Source organism: Chionomys nivalis, chromosome 1 (assembly GCF_950005125.1).
Source record: "Chionomys nivalis chromosome 1, mChiNiv1.1, whole genome shotgun sequence".
Taxonomy (NCBI): domain Eukaryota; kingdom Metazoa; phylum Chordata; class Mammalia; order Rodentia; family Cricetidae; genus Chionomys; species Chionomys nivalis.
In genome coordinates this window covers 102,905,695-102,917,981 of record NC_080086.1, presented here as the reverse complement: position 1 = coordinate 102,917,981, position 12,287 = coordinate 102,905,695, and the positions used below count along the sequence as shown (strand labels likewise).

The window sequence follows — 12,287 nt, the reverse complement described above, 5'->3', positions numbered from 1 at the left end:
CCAGCAATTTTATACACTCTAAGCAGCAACATTGCATTTCTTTTTAAAGTAATCTGGGTTTTGGCCGTCTCCCAGGAAATCGGATGTGTGTGGTGTGATGTGGCTCATGCCTGTTTGGTCTAGTAACCCAACTTCTTTGCCAAAAGCTCACTGTGAAGTCCCCAGCAGCTGGACCACAGAGGTACATGAAGGGCTTACCCAAATTTCAGGCAAATGAAGGGATCTGTTTCAGCACTGATTAACTCCCGATGAGAACAGCCCCGCTCTGGATGGACGCTCGGTCGGTCGCCCTCTAATGTTTCCTTTGTATTTTACTGTTCCAGCACCCAGGAATTTTCTTGATTCCCATGATGCTGCAGGCCATGGCAATGGGTGTTACTGAATTTCTTCCCAATATTACTGTGTCAGAATGGAATGCAAATCTTAAAAAAGAAATTTTATCATGGTTTTCCACTACTCTAAAAGTAATAACAAGCCAGGCATGGTGTGACTCATGTCTATAATTCTGGTCCTTGGGCAGCTGAGACAGGAAGATTGCCATGAGTTCTAGCCCAGCCTAGCCTAGAATGCTTGACCTCCATCCTTTAAAAAAGAAAAGGAAGGCCTTGGGATGTGGCGAGTGCTTGCCTTGCATGCACAAGGCTCTGGATTTGAACCTCAGCCCCTCATGTACCAGGCTGGGTGGCATATCCCTGTAATCCCAGAGCTTGGAAGGTGGAGGCAGGAGGATCAGAAATGCAAAGTGTGTAAAAAAAAAAAAAAAAAGTTGGACTCCATTTCATGCTGTATAAAAGAGTTAACTCAAAATATACCCCAAACCTACATATAATAAGTAAAACTAGAACACTCTTAGGAGATAAATGAACCCAGCTTGACCTTGAATTGACCTTGAATTCAGCCAGCCATGCTCACATAGGAAAGAACAACATCCAAAGAAAACACAGGCAAACAGCTGTGCTTCAAATGACGCCATTGGGAAGGCAAAGAGAGGAAGAGCCAGGCTGCCGAGGCTCAAGGATGCAGGGAGCTCTTAAGATGGAGTCGCAAAAGACCCTCACAAAAACGTGGGCTTTTGTCGTTGCACTGGCAAGATGTTTACAAAAGCCGCTTAAAGAAGAACGTGTGGCCGCAGGGGCTTAAGATGTCTGGTCACATTGCTCTTGCAGTTAGGAGGGGAGGAGAGAAAGGGGGGGGGGGCATCCTGGTGCTCAGTTCACTTTCTCCTTTTATACAATCTAAAATCCTATAGATGGTGCTCCCCACAGTTAGGGTGGGTGTTCCCACTCCAGTTGAGTCAACCTAGAAATCCCCTCACAGGTATTCCTCCCTCAAGGTTGTTTTCTATGTGGTTCTAGAACCTATCAAGTTGACAGTCGTTGTTAGCCATTACAGAACCCGAGAAGACATTGCTCAAAGAAACATAATATATAAGAATGATATGCAGGGGGAGGGAAATGGGAAACGGGGAGCAGTTGGAAATTTTAATTAAAAAAGAATAAAAAAAAATGAAAAAAAAAAGAATGATATGCAGGGGCTGTGACACCAGTACCCATAGTTAGCTGTCATGAGAGACATGCAGTCTAAAACCACCAGGGCCCGCCCACACCCACTAAGAGCCTGAGAACAAAGTTGGGCAAATGCAAGTGTAGGAGTGGGTATGTGGACGTCAGAACCATTGTCCACTGCTAAAAGAAATGCCAAGGGAATGGTGCCATCACAAAAGATGGCAGATCGTGTCATTCCATTTCTGTGAAATCTCCGGACCAAGGAACTCCAGAGTATGGACACTCGTGGTTACTAAGATGGTGTTGGGGGGAAACAGGAACTGAGTGGTAATAGGTATAAGATTTTGTTGTGCAAATTCTAATTGGTCTTGATAATGAAAACCCGGAGTCAGATATTAGGGGGTGAAAGCTGAAAGATCAGAAAGCAGAGCAACCAGCCACTAATTCTTACCTCTACGAAATCCCCAGACCAAATGGGGTATCCTGCTGTCTCTACAAAACCTCAGACTGAATCCTGAGCTCCTGTCTCTCTGTCTTATATTCTCTCCACCCGGCCATATCACTTTCTCCTGAGTGCTAGTATTAAAAGTGTGCGCCACCACTCCTGGCCTCGATGGCTAACTAGTGGCTTAGCTCTACACTCTGATCTTCAGGCAAGCTTTATTTGTCAGAGCACAAACAAAATATCACCACAGGGGTTCTTCTTACAACAAATTTTATTTGGTGTGTGTGCGCATTGTCACACATATGGAGGTCAGGACAAGTTGTGGGGGTCGGTTCTCTGCTTCCAACCATGTAAGTCCCTGTGGGACTGAGCTCTGGTCTCGGGCTTGGTGTGCTAAGCACATTTACTCACCAAGCCGTCTCTCTAGGGCAGATGTGAATTTTCTTAGGAGGGAGACTAACATGTTCTACCATGGACTGTGGTAATGACCTCACACCTCCGAAGCTGCTACATGCTTCCGGCATGTGAACCATGTGCTCTGTGTGTTATCTCTCGGTGGAGAGCTGGGTTAGTTTACACCGTGCTGGGACACGGCACCAGGCAAAAATCAGTTTCGGGAAGGAAGGGTTCATTTTGGCTCTCAGTGCAAGGGCACAGTCCCATCACTGTGGGGAAGGCATGGCGGTGGGGACCCGAGGCAGCCACAGTCAGGAAGCAGATGAGTGCTGCTCAGCTCATGGGCGGTCACCTTTTCATACACTCTGGGGCTCCAGCTTGATCAGTGGTTCTCAACCTGTGGGTCACGACCCCTCTGAGGTTGAGCGGCCCTTTAACAGGGGTTACCTAAGACCGTCAAAAAACACAGAAATTTACAGTATGATTTATGATTCATAACAGTATCAAAGTTACAGCTGTGAAGTAGCAGTGGAAATAATTTTAGGGTTGGGGGTCACCACACCATGAGGAACTTTATTCAAGGGTAGCAGTATTAGGAGGATTGAGAACCACGGCTCTAGGTCATGGGATGGTGTGGCCCACATTTGGGGTGAGGCACCCCTCTTCAGTAAAACCTCTTTGGGAGCCTCCTAGACACGTGCCCAGGGGTGTATCTCCTAGGCAGTTCTAAACTCAGTCAAGTTGACGGTGAAGATTGACTAACACAGGAGATGGTTGAAAACCTTCAAGGACTTAGCACAGGAGCTCTGTTTCCACTCATCCTTTTCTTTCCTCTGCTCACACTCCAGCGGGAAGAGATTTCCTTCTGTGTCTTCCCTTCAGCCTGCCCGGGACCTTCCTTTCTTCCCTCAGAAGGAACCTTGTGTCCACGCTCATCGCTACAGTGTTACACCCCAGTCCTAGATCTCTTTAGCATTCCTCGTGGGCTGCCCTCCCAGTGGGGCTTGTGTGGAGATCCGAACTAAATGTCTTGGGACTGGGTGACTGCATCTCCATTAGCTGTCCAGGCTTTGCAAGCTGGGGCAAGATCCAGGCCTGTAAACTTCCTTGGTAGCTGCAGCCATCCCCGAAGTTCATCTTTGGGTGTCTGAGCATCAGAAAAACCCCAGCAACTGGTCAGGGTAGATGCTGGGGGGGACGGAGCTTCACCTAGTGTTTCACCAGCAGGTGTCAATCATTAGGGCCTTCTGTGCATCATAGCAGAGAGAAAATCTGCATCCCGGCCAGCTAGGGTGCTCTTTAATAGTGAATCCTGTTCCTTACATGTGACGCTAGCAGAGTCATCGGAGTGGGTTGGATCCTTTAGTAATTTTTGATTTGCACTGGTCAATGAGAAAGCAAACTTTGAGAGGGTATGTCAGCTGTCTGAAAAAGTGGGTTGGGCATTGGTTGACCAGTCTGAGCAATGTAGAAACCAATCTCAATCAATCAATCAATCATGGTGGCAGAGAAGAGCCAGTGCTACCCAGTCCAACAATATCTTTGTATTCAAGGTCAAGGTGGAATGGAAGGGAAGACCAAGACCAGGCCAACATTGGCAGGTAATAGCCACCTGGCCAAATTCCCAAACTCCTGGCTTTTCTCTTTCTCATGTGCGTATTTCCTCATGTTTCCTTATCTTGTACCTTTTTCTGCCTTGGGAGCTGAATGACCTGTGGCCCGTGTGTCATCTGGCCAGAAGGCGATGTATGGCAGATGCTGCCGAGTAACCCTGCAGGGCTGCCGAAGGGAAGGACCCCTGAGGTTCAGTACCCTCAGGATCCTCTCTGGTTCAAACATCTGTGATGATGTGTCTTTTTAAACACGCTAGCAAGAGCGGAGATGCCTCCATATCTTTATTAGATCAGCCAGCAAGAAGCCAGTGTTCTAAACATCACGACGCTGCTTCCTTCCCGCTCCCCATGTCTCCTCCCCACTCCTCTGAGCTGTTTGCAGAACAATGTTATTTACCCCCATTTGTTTTCTCCACCTTATGTTTGGAGAAGAAAATCAAGAGATCGTGCTTTCCCTCCTTCCTCACCCCATTCCCAGCATCACTAACAATAAGACTGTCTTCCTATGAAACCGCAGCCTTCTCTGTGCAGAAAAAGGTGTGTCTTGGCAGGAGAGAGGAATATAAAGGAGCGGTTGGAAGGGCTGGAGAGGCATAGGAGAGAGAGAGCTGTTTACTTGTGCAGGACCCTGGCTGTGACCTAGGGCCCTGTTGCTCCTGGACAGACTCTGAAACGTACTGAAGCCTCACCCTGCCTGGAAACTGATGGAGGAAGGTCATTGGTTAACTAATAAAGAAACTGCCTTGGCCCATTTGATTGGCCAACCCTTAGGTGGGTGGAGTAGACAGAAGAGGATGCTGGGAGAAAGAAGCCGAGTGAGGAGTTGCCATGATTCTCCCACTCCAGACAGACACAGGTTAAGATCTTTCCTGGTAAGCCAGCTCGTTGAAGAATAAATAGATAGTTATAGTTTTCCTTAGTTATGATAAAAGATAAAGTAGATATAAATATTGTAAATGTAATTCTTGCTTGATAACGTTTTGTTATATGTAATTTTGCTGTTAAAGTTAAGCCTTCTTTTTTTTTTTGTTTAAACAGAAAAAGAGGAAATGATGGAGGAAGGTCATTGGTTAACTAATAAAGAAACTGCCTTGGCCCATTTGATTGGCCAACTCTTAGGTGGGTGGAGTAGACAGAAGAGGATGCTGGGAGAAAGAAGCCGAGTGAGGAGTCGCCATGATTCTCCCACTCCAGACAGACACAGGTTAAGATCTTTCCTGGTAAGCCAGCTCGTGGTACTACACAGATTATTAGAAATGGGTTAATCTAGATATGAGAGCTAGCCAGTAAGAGGCTAGAGCTAATGGGCCAAGCAGTGTTTAAAAGAATACAGTTTCCGTGTAATTATTTCGGGGCATAAGCTAGCCATGCGGGCGGCTGGGTGCCGGGGATGCAGCCCTGCCGCTCTTATTACAACAGGAGACTCCCTCCAAATTTACACCTGACCCACCTTGTTGATGCCTTGTGGTTAGGCATCCCTGAGAAGGGGCCTCCTCTTTCCTGATAAGAAGAGTAAATGCTAGATATGAGGAGCATGTGCAGGCCCCGTTTGTAGCCTGAAACATGGCTACCACTGCTGAATGCCGATGGCCTCAGCTTGGTCAGTAATGGGTGTATAGTACCAGCAGGGTGTTGACAGCCCTGTCTCTTCATGGAGAACAGGGGAGTCGACAGTGAAGGAGACTATCCTTGGAATTTCCTAGTAGCCACGGAGTGGTCTCACGGTGAACAGCTGTGTGCAGGTGGCATGGGGAGGTGGGAGGAGCCTCAGCGCTCTCTGGATGTATGATCGGCAGGGCTGACTGGGTCCACTAGGCAGGCAGTTCTTAAGTAGAGAATGAGACGGTGAAAGGTGCTGGCTTTGTTCCCAGAGAAAGTGTCTTTAGGTGCCTGGCTCATGGCCTCTCTCTCCGTTTCTCCCATGTATCTGTGAGCATTCTTTACCGCCCTTGGCTTACTCACCAGGAAGATGGGGCCAGCAGACAGTTTCATGATGCCAGGCTTTGCCTTGAGTTGGTAGATCCCTCACTGCAGGGGCATGCCATGAGCAGATATGAGTCCTGCCATCTTGGAGCCTACCCAGGCTGTCAGCTGGGTAGGCTTAAGTGGCCTCCACTTAGACTGCTACTCAGGACCAGGGAGGCTGACTGTGGGGGACTGCCCCAGGGCACAGCACACTGGCACAACATGGTGCCAGGACCAGTGAGGCTGACTGTGAGGAACTGTCCCAGGGCACAGCACACTGGCACAGCACACTGGCACAGCATGGTGCCAGGACCAGTGAGGCTGACTGTGAGGGACTGTCCCAGGGCATGGCACACTGGCACAGCATGGTGCCAGGACCAGGGAGGCTGACTGTGGGGACTGCTCCAGGGCACAGCACACTGGCACAGCATGGTGCCAGGACTGGGGAGGCTGACTGTGGTGGACTTCCCCAGGGACATGGCACACTGACACAGTATGGTGCTTCAAGGTTTTCCACAGGCCTTTGATGGTAATCAGTTCACATGGAGAGCTTGGTTAGTGACAGAACAGGGGCTAGCCAGAGAGGTGGAGGATCTGACGTGGAAACCAACTGGCTTTCAGTTTGGGTCTACCGTATAGTGAAGAAGCCACCAAAGCATAAAACCCATTCCTTCCTTCCTTCCTTCCCTACCTTTTTGTTTGTCTTTTTTTTTCTTGGCAGGGTCTCATGTAACCCTGACTGGCTTTGAATTATCTGTGTAGCTAAGGATGGCTTTGAACCTCTGACCCACCGACCTCTACCGCCTGACTGCTAGGAGTACAGACGTGGATCAGCACACCTGGTTTAGGTGGTGCCGGAGGGTGGGTGAACCATGAGCATTCTGCCAACTGAGCTACACTCCCCTGACCTTTTCCTAGAATCAATCTGTGTTCCCAATGGCCTTCAAATAATTGGAAGGGAGGAATTCCAGAGAAAGATCTGGAATATCCCATCATCAGACTGGACCCGTCCTGCCTTCAGACTTGAGTAATTCTTGGAGTTAGTGCTGGGATCAGACAGGGAGGACCCAGTACTCCAGGCTGTCAGCCAGGACATCTGGGGACAAGAAGATGGCAGCGACCAGAGCCTTTAATGCCAGAGTCCTGGTTCTCCAAAAGGCCAAGCCTTGAGTTCCTTGGTGTCTGTTTCTGTGGACACACACACAGGATGGGTGAAAGACTAGAGAAGGAGAGAATGGGGCAGGGGACTTTCCCGTCATGCCCCTGCCTCTGGCTTGCAGCTTTCGTTCATTGGGAAGGTGACCATGACAGAGGAGCCTGCTCTGTGTCCAGCGCTGAACGTTCAGAACTGCCGATGGCTGTGCAGCCTGAGTGGGAACAGTCAGTCCCTACGCTTGTCTGTAGGGGTCAGCCGGCTTCGCCCTTGTATGATGTTGGTTTCTTTACAGCGGGTTTCCTGCCCTTTCCCCAACCCAGATTCTGAAGCTGCTGGCTGCCTGACGTCTGTTGGCCAGGCCACCAAGGGATGAGAAGGTTTGAGCCTGGGCTTGGACATATTTATGGTGGTCTGTCCTAAAGGGTATGAGTCAGAGGGCTCCTGGGCAGGGAGGGGCTTCAGGGCCCTATGCATCATGGGGGAATCAGGGAATCAGGGGAGCTGGTTTCCCAGAGTCTCACAGTCCTTCTGTGGTTGGTTTTTTGCTTATTTGTTTGTTTAATTCCAACACAGTATTTCTGAAGAGTGCTTTGGTATGTTGGGCCTTTTACTTTTCCAAATGTGATATCGAGAGTTGTGGACCCCTTTGCAGTTTGACCCCTCTGTGGTCATGTGACATCATGACAAGGGAAGTGTTTAGGACTTGGAGTGATCTGTAGATGGATGAGTGAGCAGAAGTCTTGGGGTTACCCTCTAGCCCCCTTACGTCAGCTACTCTGATGACTCTGAGATTCCGTTAGCCTTGCTTAGGAGTTTCTGGAATGGGTTCCTCGGGAACTGTATTAACACATTGCCACCTGCACCCCCTGATGTGGCTTTCCAGTATAGAGCAGCAGAGGGCTTGGGGGGCAGGGTGCTAGGGAGAGAAGAGTTGGGGGACAGGATGTGGAGAAGCAGTGTGCTGAGGAAGACGGTACAAAGTTAATCCTCCCAGACTTATGAAGTGTCCCGACTGGAGCCAAATCTTCATTTAAGAATATTTTATTTTAACTGGGTTTGGTAACACACACCTTTAATCTCAGCAATCCCAAGGCCAGCCTGGTCTACAAAGCAAGTTCTAGGAAAGACAAGACTACAGAGAAAAACCCTGTCTGAAAAAGCAAAACAAAACAAAAATATTTTGCTATTATTTTTTTAAGTTATGAGTATATGTGCATGCATTTGTGTGTGTGTGTTGTACACATGAGTACAGTGTCCTCAGAGACCAGAAGAAAGTTTCAGATCCCCTGGAGCTGGACTTGCACACAGTTGCGAGCTCCCTAGCATGGTCACTGGGAATTGAACTTGGGTTCTCTTGAAGAACAGTTCCCACTCCCAACCACTGAGCAATCCTCCAGCCCTGGGAATCTTTATTTGGAAGGTGCTCGGGTCATCTCTGAGGTCAGTTGCAGCTTGGACACTCTTGGCCAGGTCAAAGGACTTGTTTACTCTCCATGTTGCCCCTCGGGGCTGTGGCTAATGAATTCCTACTTCTGGACCTTGATCCTCTTGTCTGTTAAACAGATTGTCACCCCTTTCCTGTTTGCTGTCTGTTGGGGTCACCTAGGGTGTATGGAACATATAATGCCTTAAGGCTGGCTCCCTGTGTGAACTGGGTGAGTGATATCTATACTGGGCTTATGAAATGATGGGCAGGACCGGGTGACTCAGGGTGTCAGGATGTGGGAAAGTTTCCTGGAGAAGATGCCAGGTCAGGGTCACAGGGCAGGCCCTCGGGAGGAGTGAGGAGATTGCATTAGATCCTCAAGGGCGCCTCGCCTAGAGGTGGATCCTCTGTCCTTCCTGGGAACAGGCTCCCAGCACCCAAGATGAAAAGGACACAGAGCAAAGCCACGAACTGTATCCTGCTTGGGGTACATCCTAGCAGGTGTGGGGGTTGGGCCTGGGGCTCACAGGCTGGCCCCTATCAAGGTGACTTTCTGAGCATGAAGGAGTGGCTTCAAGCTAGGTACACAGGATTAGGCTAACACTCTCCTGCCTCCTGGGTGTTCTGGGATGTCAGGGAAGGGAGGGGATGATGTAGCCCAGTTGCTGGAATGTTGTGGTCCAGAGGTAAAGGCTTATTCAGGAGGCCGATGGGTAAGTTCCAGGAAAATGCCTGGTGAGGTGGATTACTGATGGGACTCCTTTCCACGGTAAGAAAAGTCCTCCTTGCTCCATGCCACCTCACACCCCCATTCTGCGTCACGCCCATGCCACCTCACCTTTCCTCCTTGGAGAGGAACCAAGCCCCCAGCACCCATTACTGCCTGCAGCCAGCTGCCACCAGATAGGCAGCATATAGCCTGATTCCACTGAACATAACTTGAAAAAGACCCCAAGCCCCAGCCGCAGGGTGGCAGGGATTTCTTGGTGCCTTAGCCTTCCATGCTGAGTTCTGGAATTTAGTCAGCCAGATTGTCTACACAGGGAGGAATGAGGTCTCCAGGAGTCTGGGTCCTCTGGCTCCAGTCCGATGTGGGGTCCTCAGACAGCAGGGCTCTTGGTCATCTCAGTGTTGGGGTAGGATGGCCCTGCTGTGAGCCCCATCGGGTAGGATAGGGCTGACAGAGTTGGGGTGTGTGTGAATATCTGCTGTTTGAACAGGCAGCACAGAACCAGGTGAAGATAAGTAAATCTTCCCCTCAAGGGGCTCTTTCTGGGGGCTGAACCCAGGGTGGCTGCCCCTTTACTGTCTGGTGGGTATGATTCTCTTCAGCCCCTGTGTTTGCCTTCTCTTAGCTGCTGACTAACCCAAGTTCTCACAGTAGCTAACCCAGGGTCCTCACCTGGACTTCCCACTGTGGGCAAAGGGGCCCTTCTGTGCTCTCTTCATGAGCGAACGAGGCTCAAGATGGCTCATATGGGGTCATGGTTGGTCCAGCAGCCAGGTCAGGATCTCTGTGTTCTGAATTCCTTTCCTCTCCCTGGCTCTGTGTATGTTTTCACTTGCTGAGTGTGTTCTGTGTTCTGTGAGCCTCTCATCAAGCTCAAACTAGACTTGCATATAGATCAGGATAGATACCAAATGACAGAGGTACTCATTGCCTGGGTCTAGAAAGAGACTCACAGCTTTCCATGGCCTGGCATACTAACAGCCATTCCCGGGGGTCATCTGAGATGTCCTACGCCTGATCTTACCATGCCTGGCCCTTTTGTGATTGGTTTCTCCCCCATAGTCTACTATGTGTCTTTGCCCCACCCAGCCTCAGCAGCTCCCATCGAAACAACTTCAGGGGCTCTGTACCTCGTGCCCCACCAGCTCTGAGAACCTTCACCAAGTACTGTGACTGCTCTGGCTAACCTACATCTGGGGCGCTCACAACTCCAGGATCCCACAGTGCCATGTGCCCTGCAGGCTGGCAGCCCTGGGTATCCATAGTCCCGGGCATCCTGCATTGGGGGTGCCCACAGCTCTAGGCTCCTACGGCCCCCTGCCTCAACAGCCCGGGTGTCTCAAGTCTCAGATGCCTTTTACCTCATATGTATGAACAGCCCATGCGTCCTGGTACCCACAGTCCCTAGTCTTAAGCATATTCCTAAGCAACCCCCCCCCAGTTTCCCCAATAGCAACCAGCATCTCCAACCCTGCAAATCCTGCCCCATGGCACCCACAACCCTAGACTGCCACAGTTCCTTATCCTGAAAGCTCCAAGTGTCCTCTACTCCAGAACTTGTCCTCCCAACAGCCCTTGTGTCCAGAGCCCTGAGCTTCCTGCAACTCATGTCCTGACAACCCTGAGTATTCTGACCCCAAGTTATAAGAGCCGTAGGCATCCTGTCCCCATGTTCCCACAGTCCCAGGCTCCCTATACTACATGGTGCCCTGACTTCTTGCTTCTTCACCAAACCCAGCTTGATGTGATTTTCCGGCATACCTGTCTTAGAGCAGAGCCTCCAGCTCAGGGGAAAATATCCACAATTGGGGGCCTGGTCTAAAGGCAGGGCAGCCTTGACTTTATCTGCATATGCCCAGGAGTTTGCTAGGATGGGAGCAACCAGTGCTGGGTTGGTGCAGGGTCCTTCTATGTGGGAGGATAAGGCTGTTTGCTGGTGCTAAGAGAGGGTGTGGGAGCCACACAGTGATTGACTGGTAAGGACCTGGCAGAGGAAGCCAGGAGAGGGACTGAACGGTACCCCTGAGGCATGGGAAGGAGACATTTCTGAAGGAGAGTTCTAATTGCTTCTCTGATATGCTGTCATCTGAAGGGTCTATGTCTGAACACACTGACCTCCTGACAGTTAGATGCGGAATTATATGGGGTGTGAGCAGCTGGCATGGGGTTCTGGGAAAGGCATTTTATTAGCATTTTCAAACTAAACTTAAATATTCTTATTGTAAAAAAAAAACTCATGAATATCCAGAAGGAACTTGAAAAGTAAAACACTAATAACCACTACAAGCTCGCATGCAGATTTAGATGTAAATGTTAGACTTGGCCAAAATTGCCATATAAGTGCCAGAGAAGTCGTGGAGCCCCATAGTGCCTGGCCAGGTCCCACAGAAGACCTTGGAATTGATGTCACAGTGAACCCTGTGGTGAAGGGGAAGGGCTGGCGAAAGCTGTGACAGTTGTTGTTGCTAACCAAACAGTAAGCTGAGCTTTGACACTTATCTGTGCTCACCACCACCACCACCAACTACCACCACTGGCCACCACCTACCCCCCCCCCCTTTGCAGGAGTCCTCAACCCTCTAGGCATGCCTGTTTCCTTTCCTGGAACTTGGGTCCCATTCTTTTTGGTTGGCATGCCTCCTGAACCGTGGCCAATATTTAGCCACCCTCCTTGAAGTCTTCATCCTGTGCCAAGGGTTCCTTGGACCTTGTGGCCTTGACCGTCCATGGTTGCATGGGCTGGGGCTGAAGGTCAGTGTGTGCACGGGGACCCTGACAGGAGCCTGTTTACTGAGCCGCTGTGCTTCCTGCGCCCGCAGCTCCAAAATGACATTTCAGGAATTGAATTACCGACATTTCAGTACTTGCAGAATCCAGGAATAGATTATTTGATTATATCTGTTGGAAGTCATCCCCACAACCGACTTTGGTTTCTCAGCCAACAGCTAAACCGAGTGAGGAGGGGGAGATAGCAGGGGAAGGCCAGCATTATGTGGCTCTCCCAAACGCACATCTCACTCACAAGCTGGCAGCAGCTGGTGGCTTGCCCCT

General features: G+C 50.0%; 1 protein-coding gene across 2 annotated transcripts in view; it reads left to right on the top strand.

Moving 5' to 3' along the window:
* The window catches only part of Hpcal1 (hippocalcin like 1), a 106,549-nt gene that overhangs the window by 42,917 nt on the left and 51,345 nt on the right, over positions 1 to 12,287 (top strand). The window lies entirely within an intron of this gene.